Source organism: Ambystoma mexicanum, chromosome 5p (assembly GCF_040938575.1).
Source record: "Ambystoma mexicanum isolate Mex_15411 chromosome 5p, UKY_AmexF1_1, whole genome shotgun sequence".
NCBI lineage: Eukaryota > Metazoa > Chordata > Amphibia > Caudata > Ambystomatidae > Ambystoma > Ambystoma mexicanum.
Genome location: NC_090930.1, coordinates 377,640,292 through 377,648,038, shown reverse-complemented (window position 1 = coordinate 377,648,038; position 7,747 = coordinate 377,640,292). Strand labels below are relative to the sequence as shown.

The 7,747-nt window shown below is 40.5% G+C and overlaps 1 non-coding gene across 1 annotated transcript; it reads right to left on the bottom strand.

Annotated features, from left to right (window-relative positions):
- Window positions 1-295: 295 nt before the first annotated feature.
- On the bottom strand, window positions 296-411 carry LOC138481842 (U5 spliceosomal RNA). Its single transcript, XR_011274442.1, has one exon. It is a non-coding gene; the product is annotated as a U5 spliceosomal RNA (small nuclear RNA).
- Between the last annotated feature and the right edge of the window lie 7,336 nt (window positions 412-7,747).

Genomic DNA, 7,747 nt, shown 5'->3' with positions numbered 1-7,747 from the left:
TTTGTTAACTCAACATTAAACGTACACAAGTCTGGTACAGACACACTGCCATTGTATACATAATTGAGCTCCAATAGAATCGGACATGCGTTTTTCACATTTCGAATATCTATAAGATGTTGCCAAATGTTCTTATCTTGTTTGGCAACCCAATTTACTAAAAGAAACAAACAATCTGCAAAGTGACACTTCAATCCTAGAATGTTTATTTCATAATAAACAACTTCCAACAATTATTCCTACCCATACTAGTCACCCATTTATTTATTTATTTGTTCTTTATTTTCTATTTTTTAACCCTGCACATGGCAGGGCTTCAAAAAATTGAGTGAAACTCTTTAATATTCCTCACCACGGAAATCTGTAGTAAAAGGCAAAAGATTTATTTAGTTTAACGAGAAATCAGAGCATCTAGTGGCCCATTTATATGTTAGAATATATAGTGGGCACAGCCAAAAATGCTGGCAACTGGCCACAGCTGTACTAAAGATCATGGCTAGTACCTGATCACTGCATATAATATACAGTGAACACGGTTGAAAGCTTTATCCACTGGTAAAGCCAGAATCTATGGTTGGTAGCCTGTTAGTGTTTTAAAATATTCATTGCAATGTCAGATATATTGAAATATCTAATTGGTGATGAAAATATAAAATAAAAAACACAACTATAAAAACACAACAAATGTAGCCTCCTCTCTGAACCTCTCTAGCATTTCCAATGACTCCTCCAACAGAGTGTGCCAGTGCTGCCACTATTTGAAGATTCTAGCTGTCGCTAGGAGCACCATTAATAGGTGAGTACAATTATGCACAGCCACCACTTACAACTACAATAAAAATATAAGACTGCACCTGAGCCTAGAAAAGCTGCAGCCCACTATGGCCCAGACCATCTCGTCCAATTTCCAATACACATCATCCACATCATTGCAGTCGACTTGCACCAGATAATTTATGATAATTCATGTTTGCAATTTTTGTGATGAAACATTAAAAAAGCCAAATCTTTGTGTTTTCTAACACAATGTGATTTTTACTGTCCATAACTTCTCTTAAATGTTCAATATCCTTTTTGATTGATTGTACTTGTTTTCCAACATTAATTAGTAGTTGTTTTATTTCTTTTAATTAATCGAGGATTAGTTCTGTTAGTAGTTGCTGTGGTGTTTCTTGTTTGATTCTTCGTTATACTTAAATAACTTCTTCATCTGTTCGAAAATATTTTAAATATTTTGAAACAATTGAAGATATAATACACTTTATAAAAAATAATTGTGTTGGTTTTATGAACAATTTATAATAGGCAGACAAAGTATGTGTTTAGTGAAAAATATTTCTTCCTTAAAATATTATTGTTAGTCCACATTTACATATACATAAAGGATGGACTTACAAAATGCTGCATATGGTGCATTTCTGTGTGCTTCTTTATGTTCAACAGCTTCTTTTTTATTTATTTATTCTGTAGGATAATTGTCCTCCAGCCATTGCATGTAGTTTTCTGTTTTAGTGTGTTAGATAGAAATACAGCTTGTCACTTCAAATATTGGAATTAGAAATAGAAAAACAGTACATGAGAACAGATAATCAACTTTCTCATTCTCATTCATTGTTCATTGTCTATCTCGTGGGTAGCTGTCTATAGCATGTGTAGTACGTAAGATGCTGTGAATGTATTTTTTTGAGTGAAGTTTATTTTACATGCCAATAAACTCTAGCTTATATTATATCATTGTATTAAGACTTTTTTTTTATAAATAGTGCATATTTATTACATGAGAGTGAGGTGTAGTTTTTGGAGATCATATCATTTTTAGGATACATTTATTCTTGGATTCGATATTTAAACATGCAGACAATTTCATAAAGAGAGGATGTATATTGTTCAAAACACTTAGACATTGGCAGATGGTAAAAATTGGAACATGTGGAATTGACACTATTGTCAAAGTCAAAGGTTCATTAACTATTGGTGGCATCACACTAGTGGAATCACCTACACAATGTGCTGCCAATTTCCATACACTTAACACATGAGCCACAAGCATTTTTATTTTGAACTGTTCATGCAATTTCTAAAACACATCATTCACATCATCCTAGGAAACTTGCACCAGATAATATATCATAATTGATGTTCCCAAGCTTTAAATCATAGAAGAACCAGTGTGCCCAGTACAATGCCTTTGACGGCTGCCAGCACTTCTGTATCAAATAACAGTACAGCAACAAGAACATTAAAACAAAAACAGTGTTTCCTATTTCAAACTGTTACAAATGTAAACTTCAAATAAACAATCCCAACATTTTACAACCTCTAAATTGTGTACTAAAATAACACTCCTTAACACATACTGTTTCTGCATTTATTGGGGCAATTTGCACAGAAAAAAAAACGATTTCTTTTTCACATAATAGGGGGTGCATAGCAATACGCCTAAAGCCAAAGGGGCATTCCTGTATCAGATAATGCCCGATGGCCTTTATTAAAGCCCTTACATCAGTCAAAATGTATAACTATGGGCACACTAAATATTTTCCTTAACTCCTTGTAAGAACAAGTATGCCCAGTAAACTGCCTTTGACAACTAACAATATTTTTTAATCAATTAGCAGTAAAGTAACAATAACATTACAGAAATCATTGTGTTTCCTATTTTAAACTGTCACACATCCAAACTTGCAATAAACCATCCCAAAATGTTACAACCTTTAATGTGTGTACTGAAATAGCATTGGTGAAAACAAACTGTGCCTGGATTTATTCAGCCAATTTGTAACTCCATTCCATTTCTTTTTTGACATAATAGCAGTTAACACAACTAATACTATTCTTATATTCTTTATGACTATATATTTAAAAATTAAACCAATGAAACATATTTTTCATGAAATTAAACACTAGGTTTCACAAAACAACAAACATATAAATACAATGGGCCTCAATCTGACCTGCCGGTCAGAAACAAGTCTTACCAGCATCCTTGTTTCCAGAACGGCTTATTACAGGTCTGCCTGCCGGAGCCGCCGTGCCCGCTGTGCCATCCCCGGGCAAGTGGCCATGGTAGGCAGACCCGCCAGGGAAGCACTGACACCATTTACAACGGTGCCGGTGCTTCCTTGTCCCCATTCCCATAGAGTCCAATCGGACTCGATGGGAATGAGGAACACAATTGTACTGGTGCATGACTTTCCGGGCTGTCAGGGATGTAATTTCCCATTGGCACCGGGAAGTCAGGTGCCAGTAAATATTCACGGGTCTGGCGGCAACCTGCCGGTAACACCAGCACAGTTACTGCCGAACCCGTAATGAGGCCCAATGTATTTTCTCTTATACATAACAACACAGTAACACACTTTAGCAAACCAAATCTTTTTTTAAAACACACATTTTCCAATCACACCACACAAGCAATAAAACTATCTTTTCAAAACAAACAAATTTTATATCATCCCAAAGATCACTTTATCACTTTAACAACCGACAAAAGTGATTAAAAATACATTGTAGATAAAATCACATTTCTACTGCTCTGTGATCATGCTTTTATTGTGGATGAAGCAAGTATAGTTTATGATTCTATATCATGCCACTCACTAAAATTCAATTTGATTCCTAATAAACAACTTCCAATAATAATTCCCACCCTCTTAATTGTTATAAAATACTGTAAAAAAAACCTGTTATCAATATATTGTCAAATCAAACCTTCAACTAAATAATGGCAAACAACTGATTACTGCAAATCATATTTTATCACAGGATGAACTGCACAGTGTGAGTTCTGTAGTAAAAATGAGAAAATTAGACAAAATGGGGATGTCGTACTTTCCAAAATCAACACCAGAAAAAGAGGACTATATTGTAAGTAAGCTAATGAAATGGCCGACATATTCACTGCAACCTATCACAAAGAGGTACACATTTACAACATTAACATCAGCCAATTAGAAACACTGAAACACATACAAAACCCTGCTGAGCATCAAAAGTAGCCACCGATATTCAATGCTGCTACAAAGCTTACTTGTAGTCGCAGGTACAAATACATTTTCTATAAACTAAAAACCAAAGTAAGCCAACCTTCAAAAATGTAAATAAGACAAGACAACACCTAAACACACAAAATAACACACACATACAATTCTGTGCATATTATACACAGAACAATATGATTACTGCACAGACAATGTATATTTTTTAATGGAGCTATAAATATAACTGCACCTACAGAGACAACCAATGAAAAGACGAAAAGCGTTGATGTGCCAACGCATGGGCGTTTTATACATGTGGATATAGAAGACCCATACACGGGTGCCTTCTGCTACGTGCGGCTATTTGTTAGGCGGAAACCTGTGCAGTTCCCTCTGGGATCACTGCAAAAGATTTAGGACTACAGGTGTTTGGCAGTAAACCCACTTGGTAGCAGTCTGTACCACACAGGTTCACTTGGTAGCTGTGGCTGAGCAGTCAGACCTCTCTCAAGAAGAGTTAAGCAGTATGTGGAGTATACAATATAGGGCAATTCTTCACAGTAAGACAATCAAACACGTAACGAGGCTCAGTGTAAAGATATTAAGGTATTTATTTATAACGGAACATCTATGGAAAACACTATGGCACTATCACGGCAAACAAGTCAAACACAATTACTCTACGAAGAAGAAACGATCAATCCCCCTAACAGTATTTCGACAAGTCTAGGTTCTACCGGCACCACTTATTTGCAGACAGAGGTGTATGCCTCAACCTAGATGGCACTCTAATATTAGTTAGGACGGGAGAGAAAAAATAAGCAGGTTACGAAACCAACACAGTTCAAGACTTCACGGGAAAAATGCAAGGCAAGAAGGCAAGAACCACAATAGATCATAAAGTTCAGAGGCCAGGCCCACTCGGAGAGAGGCAAGGAGAAATGTCCCAAAAAGTCTCTAGTGGAAATGCGTTTGAGTCTTTGTAGCAAATTGTTATCGGCAGATTGAACCAGTTCAGAACAATACGTGAGAAAGCTTGGAGGCGACCCAACGGAAAGGAGAGGATTAAGACACCTCACTCGATCCGATCAAAAGGGAAGCCAGGCGGACACGGTACCTTGTTTGTGGAGGGCAGCTCCGGCGGGGGCAGTTGTTCCTGGTGGTGGATGCACGTCAGGTCTTTGCCAAGAGTAGAGATGATCTCGTCGTCGAAGAAAAGTGAAGTCCGGTGCACCACCAGGGAAGAGACCAGCCGCGGAGTGCTCCGTCACAAGGCACCACCTTTTGGTCGTGGTACAGGGGTAGTGGCTATCCGGTTGCCGAGGTGCTCTGCACGGGCAATTCGACCACTGCGTCCTGAGGCGAAGAAAAAGCAAAGGGGACTGGTTGTTCCCACCAGTCAGGGGAAGAGACTCTCCGGCAGGGAGATCTCCTCTGTCGTTGGGAAGTGGTGAGTCAGTTCCGCAGGGCTCCACCGGAGGTGTCATCGTGCAGGTCGGCTCAGTGTTACCCTCATCGGATTCTTAGGTCCTGTGGCGACTTCTGAAGATCCAGTGCCAAAAGCCCTGCTTTTATGCAGAAAAAACCCCATTCATTCAGCCTAGCTGTCACTCAACACATGCTAAGTGGTGAGCGGGGAGGCTCACCACTTGGGCCAATCACACTAGAGTGCGACCGGAGTTGGCAAGGCAACTCGGTCCAGGGTGCCTAAACCCCCTCCCACACCCCTGTGGTAACCCAGACAGAATGGCACCAATTTGGAGGGTCTCTGTACAGAGGCACGCCAAAAGTGGAACAAAGGGCTCAACCTTTGGTTTAGGAGTCACAGAGACGAACACAGACGTCATTTTAAAAACCGAGTTCTGGCAGAAAATACCATCCGATAAACTTATTTAAGATAAGTAGACCGGTGGTACGTTAGAGATTAATGAGGAAAATTATCAATCTCTAACAATGGGACGAATCCCATAGGGTTATGTTCGGGGTCGAACATAACAAGTAGTTTCCACTGCCACCAGCCAAAACTCGACGAGGGGGGACGGGACAGTGCCCCCTCGAGTAACAGATCTAGGAGTAATCGAATTACCCCTACTAGTACGTCCACAATAAGATGGTTTGTACTAGTTCTGGTAGTAAATTTAGGTCTAGTAAAGCCAATGGTGACTTTACATGCCCGGGGAGACAGTAGTCAGTCCCCGGGTATGGAGTCTATGGTGGAGGTCTGCTAGGACGCCCCAGTGTTACGGCACGTAGGGTGCGGTGTAACACACATAGAAAAACATATGAGACCCTATGGAGTAAAAGACCCCATAGCCCATAGAACACATTGACATTCAAAGGAATTACACACATTCATGTCCAAGAGTGGGAAGAAAAGAGTCTCACTCTTGGCAGGATGGAAAAAAACAAACTCCAGAAATCCAGCAAAGCTGCTGGGGGACTCACTAGGTTAGGAAATTCAGCCTAAACAGATAATTCTCCCTAACACTCGCCCCCCCCAGACTAAGGGACAGGAGGATTTAATCCACTCCTGGATGAATCTCATACCTCTAGTCGATGACATACATCCTAGAGAGACCATCAGCATTTTGGTGGTGACATCCTGACCTGTGCTCAATGGTGAAATCAAACCCTTGCAGGCAGATTGACCATCTCAATAGTTTTGGGTTTTCCCCTTTCATTTGCATTAACCATCTCAAGGGTTGGTGGTCAGTCTGAATGACAAAAGTAGAACCATACAAGTACGGCCTAAACTTCTTCAGAGCCCACACGATAGCAAAGCACTCTCTTTCGATTGTTGCCCACCTTGTTTCAGGATCCTTCAGCTTGCGGCTGATGAAGCAAACGGGGTGCTCCCTACCTTTCCCATCCAGTTGACTAAGTACAGCACCTATTCCTACATTTGAAGCATCTGTCTGCACAATGAAGTGTTGGCGGTAATCAGGAGCTCTGAGTACTGGGGCTTGGCAAAGAGCCTTTTTCAGGTTTTCAAAAGCCTGATTGCACTCCTCTTTCCATCTAACCTTTTTAGGAAATTTGGGCGAGGAGATGACATTCAGTGGAGAAGCTATGGTCCCATAGTTCTCTATGAAATTCCTGTAGTACCCAGTGAGGCCTAGGAAGGCTCTCACTTGGGTTTGAGTAGTAGGTGTTGTCCAATTTTGCACAGCTTCAATCTTACTGAGCAAAGGCCTTATTTCTCATCCTCCTACCTCATGTCCAAGGTAGACTACCTTACTCTGTCCAATTTGGCATTTACTCGCCTTTATGGTCAGATTGGCTCGTCCAAGAGCCTGCAAAACATCTCTCAGGTGGGTTACATGTTCTTCCCAGGAATTGCTGAACACTGCGATGTCATCCAAGTATGCCATGCAGAAGTCCTCCATCCCATTCAGAACCTGGTTTACCATCCGTTGAAACGTAGCAGGTGCATTCTTCAATCCGAAAGGCATTACCTTAAACTGGTATAAGCCAACGGGGGTAGAAAATGCAGTTTTCTCCTTGGCATGGTCTGTCAGGGCTATTTGCCAATAGCCTGACGTCAAGTCAAATGTGCTGAGGAACTTGGCGGCGCCAAGTTTATCCACCAACTCATCTGTTCTTGGCAAAGGGTGGGCATCAGTCTTGGTGACTGCATTAAGAGCTCTATAATCCACGCAGAATCTAAGTTCTTTAGATCCGGCCTTTGGTACTAACACAACTGGGCTAGACCATGGACTAGTAGAGGGCTCTATTACCCCGAGATCAAGCATATTTTTGACCTCACC